This window comes from Cannabis sativa, chromosome 8 (assembly GCF_029168945.1).
Source record: "Cannabis sativa cultivar Pink pepper isolate KNU-18-1 chromosome 8, ASM2916894v1, whole genome shotgun sequence".
Taxonomy (NCBI): domain Eukaryota; kingdom Viridiplantae; phylum Streptophyta; class Magnoliopsida; order Rosales; family Cannabaceae; genus Cannabis; species Cannabis sativa.
In genome coordinates this window covers 11,985,885-11,992,684 of record NC_083608.1, presented here as the reverse complement: position 1 = coordinate 11,992,684, position 6,800 = coordinate 11,985,885, and the positions used below count along the sequence as shown (strand labels likewise).

At 34.9% G+C, this 6,800-nt stretch overlaps 1 long non-coding RNA gene across 1 annotated transcript; it reads right to left on the bottom strand.

The window, feature by feature from the left end:
- Positions 1–310: 310 nt before the first annotated feature.
- LOC133030147 (uncharacterized) lies at positions 311–3,805 on the bottom strand. The gene is made up of 3 exons (XR_009684006.1): positions 3,322–3,805; positions 2,877–2,992; positions 311–733 (listed from the first exon to the last, which is right to left on the bottom strand). It is a non-coding gene; the product is annotated as an uncharacterized LOC133030147 (long non-coding RNA).
- Positions 3,806–6,800: the final 2,995 nt, after the last annotated feature.

The following is a 6,800-nucleotide window of genomic DNA, read 5'->3' as shown; positions in this document are numbered from 1 at the left end:
CGTAAAAATAATTATCTTCATTTAAAAACCGACGCAAAATATACACTCTTCTTTTTCATCTTCAGCGTCAGTTTGAAAATGACACAAAATCGTTTGTGGCATTTTAAAACTGTCACTAAAAATTTATAGCGTCGGTTTTAAAATGACATATAAATTGCTGAAATACTTTTATTTTTAACTTATTGCGTCAGTTATAAAAAGAAGCATAAATGTATGTAAAGAAAAATTACAAATTTTCATGCATTTTTTCCTCTTGCATTTTTAAATTTTAAAACGATTTTATATAATAGTAAATACATGATACAAAAAAAAAATTAAAACAACGTTTATAAAACTTATATAAAATTAGTAATTAATTTTATTAACTAATTACATAATACCAAAATTGTTAATAGAAACGATCCTAAAATTTATATTCCTCGTAATAACTAACTATAAACTAATTACATAATGCAAAAATTAATAGCAACAATCATAAAATATACTATAACAAAAAGTAGTAACCTTGTATTTAATAATTCAAAAAATAAGGTCCAAGAATAATTTTATCTCAAAAGTTATAGAAAGCATACTTCGCTTGTAGATTTGCAAGGAAATCTCATCTGAACCCTTCTAAAGTTGAAACTTCTATCAATCGTAGCATCCATCAACGTTTATTAACATCATATATCGTGTCCCATCAGCTTTCCAAGTTTCATAGTAATATCGTTGCCTCAGCAGCTGTATGTTATCCCTATAGTCATTGAAAAGGAAAAACTAAATATCCAAGTCTCAAATAAATGTTACCAAAATAGAATGGCGCAATAAGTAAAAAACTCAAAATTACAAGATATACAGTACTAGATAGCCAGCATAATCTACTCCACCAAAGTGTCTGAATTCTAATTAATCATAAGGATATTGTAAATTACTTCTCCTAGTCGCAAATGGATTACAATACCATTACCTTATAACTCCTACTAAAAGAAAGAAAACAAGCAGACTGCAAAACTTCCATATTCACTCTATTTCTGGTATAGTCTTGTATATGTGGAAAGGTTCTGAGGTAGTGAGTTAGAGAACCAGTGAAAAAAAGCACAAGATCATAAGCAATCATAGTTTGCCGCAAGTATTTTTACATTTGTATTTTTTAATTCTTTTTCACTATTACATACATATACATATATTCTTATTAAAGCATTTCGAATCTCTCTGAAAAAAAAAGTTGGGTGCGTGGGAGTGCTAAATGAATCAATATAATATGCTTTCTGTAATAAGTAGGAGCACATGGCCAAGAAAAAAAAGTGTCCTATCCTTGTGTTAATGCAGCTAATTATGAGGTTAATGATATAATCATGTGATTGAAGGGTAGTAATTACATATAATTGAATGAAAACTTGGTTTTCATCACTAGTAAACTTGAATGGACAGTTTTGTCCCATGCCAATAATATTATTCATTCATTACTCTATGATCCTAAATATATGACCATCATTACTTCATAATGGATAGGATATTACTTTTATGTTTATTTAAATAGATTTTTTGGTGCTCACCGAAAGATACCCAAAAACCTCTATGGCATTATCAATCTCTATACACATATATTCATTTTTCTACAGCTAAGCTAAGCTAATCAATATATATATTAGCTCTATCACTTAGATTAAGACTACTGAAAGAATACTGTAAACAATTTTTTCCTTAAAACAGTTGCAAAACTGTTCACCTAATTTTCCAACCTTTACATGAACAACTCATGTTTTTTTTTTTTTAAAAATAAAAGTAATTAAATTTATAGTACCTACAAAAGACCAACCATGTCATGATTACAATGTTATATAAGTATAAAATCAGAAACTTTAATATCTGGTATCATAGAAAAGAAAATTGAAACTACATAGATTCACTTTCTTTCAATGATATGTTTATGTTTAGTCATGCAATCTTGCAACCTGTGCATGTGATCTTGATTACCTCTGTCATCATGGAGTGATGGAGAAAAATATAAAAAGGTGCTACAAGCTAAAGAGTATACAGCCAGTAGACATGTTCCCACACACTCCTCATATCGAATGCATATGTTTATTGGAGATCTGTGATAATCCTACTTGATTACTAAAATTTATTTTTCTTATAAGTGCTGAGACTTAATTTTCCACTTGACTTTCCAAGAGGAGTTAGGCAAGTTTCAGATAACATCAATAGTCTTTCCCACTCTCTAAATGGAACAACTCATGTTTTATCAATAATTTTGTTTTGCATTGAGTTAAAGAGTTTGTGATTTTTTTTTGTAATATTACAAGAAGTGGTAGTAGCTAGCTATAGTCATAATTGCCAATTCTAAGACAAATCTTAAAAGTTTAGTTCTGTATATACACTCAATAATTTACTCTTCCTTTCCTATTGGTACGTTGAAGAGGGTAACAAGATTCGCATATAAATTACAAGAGAATTACCATGATGATAGAACAAATTATTTCAGCATATAAATTTACACCTATTAACTAATCATATCAGGAAATTATTATATGACAAAAAGAATAAACACTAAAATTGAGATGTGCTTTTTTATACTAAGTCTCCACTGCTGAAATAAACTTTGTTCACCAATATGATAAAAATAACAGATTTTGTTTTCTAATTTTTTAATTAAAATGTTGCTAAACAGCCTACTACTTGATTAATTACTTTGTAAGGATAATAACATATATTTGCCACGATTCAAATTTTAGGTGCAAAAGTTTGAAGAGTCTTTTGGTGTTTTCTATTTCATTTTAAATATCATTTTGAAGTTTATGCTCTAATAAAATGGGACCCAATCAGAAATGAGAACAAAAAAAAGAAAAACGGCTTATTAAGAAATCCCAAAACACAAGTGTAACAACCGGACTTACTTGAGAACCTGCTGAAGTTGATTCTAATGGCGCTGCCTCCTCCACCTCTACGTTTGCCTCTAGTGCAGAAGCCCTAGGATCAGTCCCACAAATTTCGGGATAAAATATGAAGACCACTACAAGTAAATAATATAGAAACCAACTTAAAAGTGCACTAGAATATAGGATAAAAGAAATACATTATCCCACAAAGGCAACAATCAAAATATACTAATTATTTTTTGAGTGATGAGCAGTCCAATTATTAATCATTAATAATCAAATGAGGGAACCGAAACTAATTTTATCCACATATACTATCACTATCTCATTTCCAGCTCCAATCTAAACAAATCAAATAACCCATTTCCAGAGCCTATATATCATTCTACTCATTTCCAGTCTAAAAGAACTTATCCAATTCATAACTAAGAAAATCAACAAAAATGGTTGTTACGGATCATACCAAGGTTTGTTTTCCAAAGCCTTGGTGAACTGATTCAACTGTGGTGAAACCTTCAACCTCTGCTTAAGGATTCTCTTCTTCCTCTGGAGCTGAACAGTCGTTGGCCATTTGACAAATATGTTTAAATCCCTCTTTGGTGGCAAAGCTCCTCCAATACCGAACTGCTTGGGACGCTTCTCAAATAGTGGATTCAAAACCTTCTCTTGTTAGCCAAATACAAAATTAAAATGCGCAAACAAGCAATGTTTCACTCAAAATTTTGGGCTGGATTTGAAGGGGTTCAAGTGGCAAGTTTCGAAGGGGACGATCGAAATTAAAGGACGAGAGGCTGATTTTCGAGAGGACGACCGACAGGATCAAGGCTGGTTTTCAGAAAGCATTGGTCGGATTCGAAGGGGACGATCGGAAGGGACGAGGGTGGTTTCGCCAAAGCATTCGAAGAGTTTAGGTTTTGGATGTGTATGAACAGTAGTGGTGATGTGTTTGTTGTGTTATAGGGTATTTATTAAATAAGCGTCAGTTTGTATTTCTCAAAAATTTATTTTGCGTCTCTTTTAAACCCTTGAAAAAACAATAATAGACATTTACTAACAGACGCTAAATAAAAGCAAGTTTTTTAAAAATTTTGCTTTATTGCGTCGGTTTTACTTTTACCGTCATTTTACCAAATGACGCTAATTAAATATTATTAGTGTCGTTTTTAAACAGACGCGTCCTATAATTTGGGTACTATTCACGTCGGTCAACGCTATGAATAGTAGCGTTGACCGACGTGAATAGTGTAATTTGTAGTAGTGGATAAAACGGGTTTTGAAGTCTAGGGTCAATCCCCAACATTCTACAACAATTGTTTAAATACTCAGGGTCGATCCCTGACATATACTGGGGTTCCAAGTAGAGTAATCTTGGTTTTAGTTCTGTCTTCGACTGACACTGGTTAACTTCCAGTTATGGCAACCATATCGAGCCAATATCTACTCGGGTCGCAATTCTTTTACAAGTTTGCTTTTACCGAAGTAACTGCCTTTTGTAATCTTGCGACCCTCTCCCTCTTGAAATAACCAAAGTGCCCTTTCTTGTCACGGAAGAGGGTTATAATCTTCAATCGCTCGAGTTATTGGGAAGATCGAACTGATCATAGGCATTTTCCTGCTGCTTTATATATCGATGAAGGTGTCCTTGCGATATGAGACTTTCTATCTCATCTTTCAACTGACGACACTCTTCTGTGGTATGACCAATATCACCATGGTATCAACACCGCTTACTTGGATCCCTTTTGCACCTCGCATGTTTCATAGGTCTTGATTCGCCAAAAACAGCTTCTTGTACGTGTACGAGGTAGATCTTTTCTCGAGTTTCATTGAGCTCAGTGTATTCGGTATAAAGAGGGATATACTTGTTGGGTTTCTTGTCATTAGGCAGCCTTTTGGAATCATCTTTTTTCTTTGATCCCGAGGCCTCCGAATCAAATTTTCCAACAGTATCGTGCCCCAGTTGTCTCCTGGATTTCGTGATTTGATGTACTCTAGACTTATTCTCTAACTCACTCATTCGCAAATGGAATGAATCCTTTTGCATGAATTTCATTCTCATGAGCCTAAATAGTAGGTTATTAATTTTTGTTTGATGCTCCGCGTACCCCAAATTGTACCCTCAGACTTTCCTGAGTTTCCTCAGGTTGCATCTCCTGAGAGCTCTGAGCATATCTCTGGGTCATCTCCTGCCCCTTGACTTATGAGCCGTGAGGTTTGCCTCGTAAATCTCTTTTCTCAAGGCCAGGTTGTTTTTGGGTACCATCTCCCAGCGCTGCCTTTATGGCAGCTATTTCACGCTCCAACTCGGCATTAGGTCAGTTTTCTTCCTCCAATCGGCGCCTAAGATGGCAATTTTCTAATTCCATGATCGGTATGTATCTGGTTGGGTCGTAAGGGCAATCCTCATCAACCTGATTAGGGAGTGACCGATTGTTGCTCTTCCAAGGTTCGTCAAGCCAGGGGCCCCAATATTGGGTCTTCCTGGGGCTTGCATTCTGTTCATGCGATGATTCAGCAGATCCCTTGGGACTCAATGGTTCTTTTCCGGGACGATGATTGATTCCTTCTTGAGGATTATTACCTATGGTGTCATCCATCACTTTTATGTCAGTAGGCTTCTTTTGTGAGCTTTTTCAGAAAGGCTCTCAATGAAAGCACCAAATTGTTAGCGCAGATTTTCAGTAACCAAATTTGAGCCTCACAATGATAATTCAACACAAAAATAAAAATAAAGCTATAGAAAAATATAAAATGAACACCATGGTTTTTTACGTGGTTTTGAAGTTAAAATTCTGCATAGTCCACGAGTCAATCTTCTTCAGTTTTTTGAGTATGTTTTTTTAGGGCCTCTCGCGTAAGAGTTTTTTCGTCCCCCCTCTTTGATCCTGTCTTCCACTATTTATAATTGCATAGTGGTGGTTAATTACGAAGCTGGCCAAAATTCATTTACAACCATTATCCCTAAAATTGTGGGATTTGATTACAAATCAAGCCAAATAAATGACGTTGTTACACAATTTTGAATATCCCGCCTTTATTGGGCCGAGATGAACGCATAATTAAAGATATACAGTAAGTCGTATCTCATAGGGATGCCTCGCTTTGGAGGGAGCCAAGGTCACTTTGATAGCGAGCAGCTGCTTGTCATTTTAGCTTCTCGAGACTAATATTATCTTTCTGATAACTATACTTCTCTGGCGTCGAGAGGATCTTCCTACAAGAAAAACACCTCGCTGTCTGCTATCTTTGTTCGTCAAACTATTTACACTTAGTTTGTATGTCGTATAATATACACTAAGTATATTTAGTGTTGTCGCTTTCTCTTTCACGCAGCAAGGTTGAGGCCTCGGCATGAACGTGTGCACCCACATGGTTTCTCGTCAATACATATGTTACCAGTTCGTATGTTTCTGTCTCGTAGAAGACTATTCAGCCAACCGAGTTATAAATATACTCTGTGAATTATATTTCCAACGAGTTGTTCCATGCTAGGCATACTTGTCGTTTGCATGTTTGAGTCTTTCCCAGATCGACACGTGTTCTCTTCTGATGTGCTTGCCGAACTTTGAGTATAACAAAACTGTATGTTAATGTAGGGAATATGAGTTTTGTATTCTGTGACCAGGGATCCACTTGGACTATTGAAGAAATCTTTATAATATATAGACCTAAGTCATCAAAAGACTATAACCACAACTATAATATCACTACTAGAAAATTGGATTTTAGTGACACACATTGAGTAACTCTAAAAGTGTATAGTGACACTTCAACGCGCGTCACTAATGAGGCTGACTGGAAAGACAGTTTTTAGTGACACTCCACACGTGTCACTGAAACCTTTTGCACTCATTTTCTGCGCGTCACTATAGGCGTTTAGTGTCAGGTTTTGTCAGACTAAAAAAATAACAACCACACATATAGAGCGTCACTATATCCTCT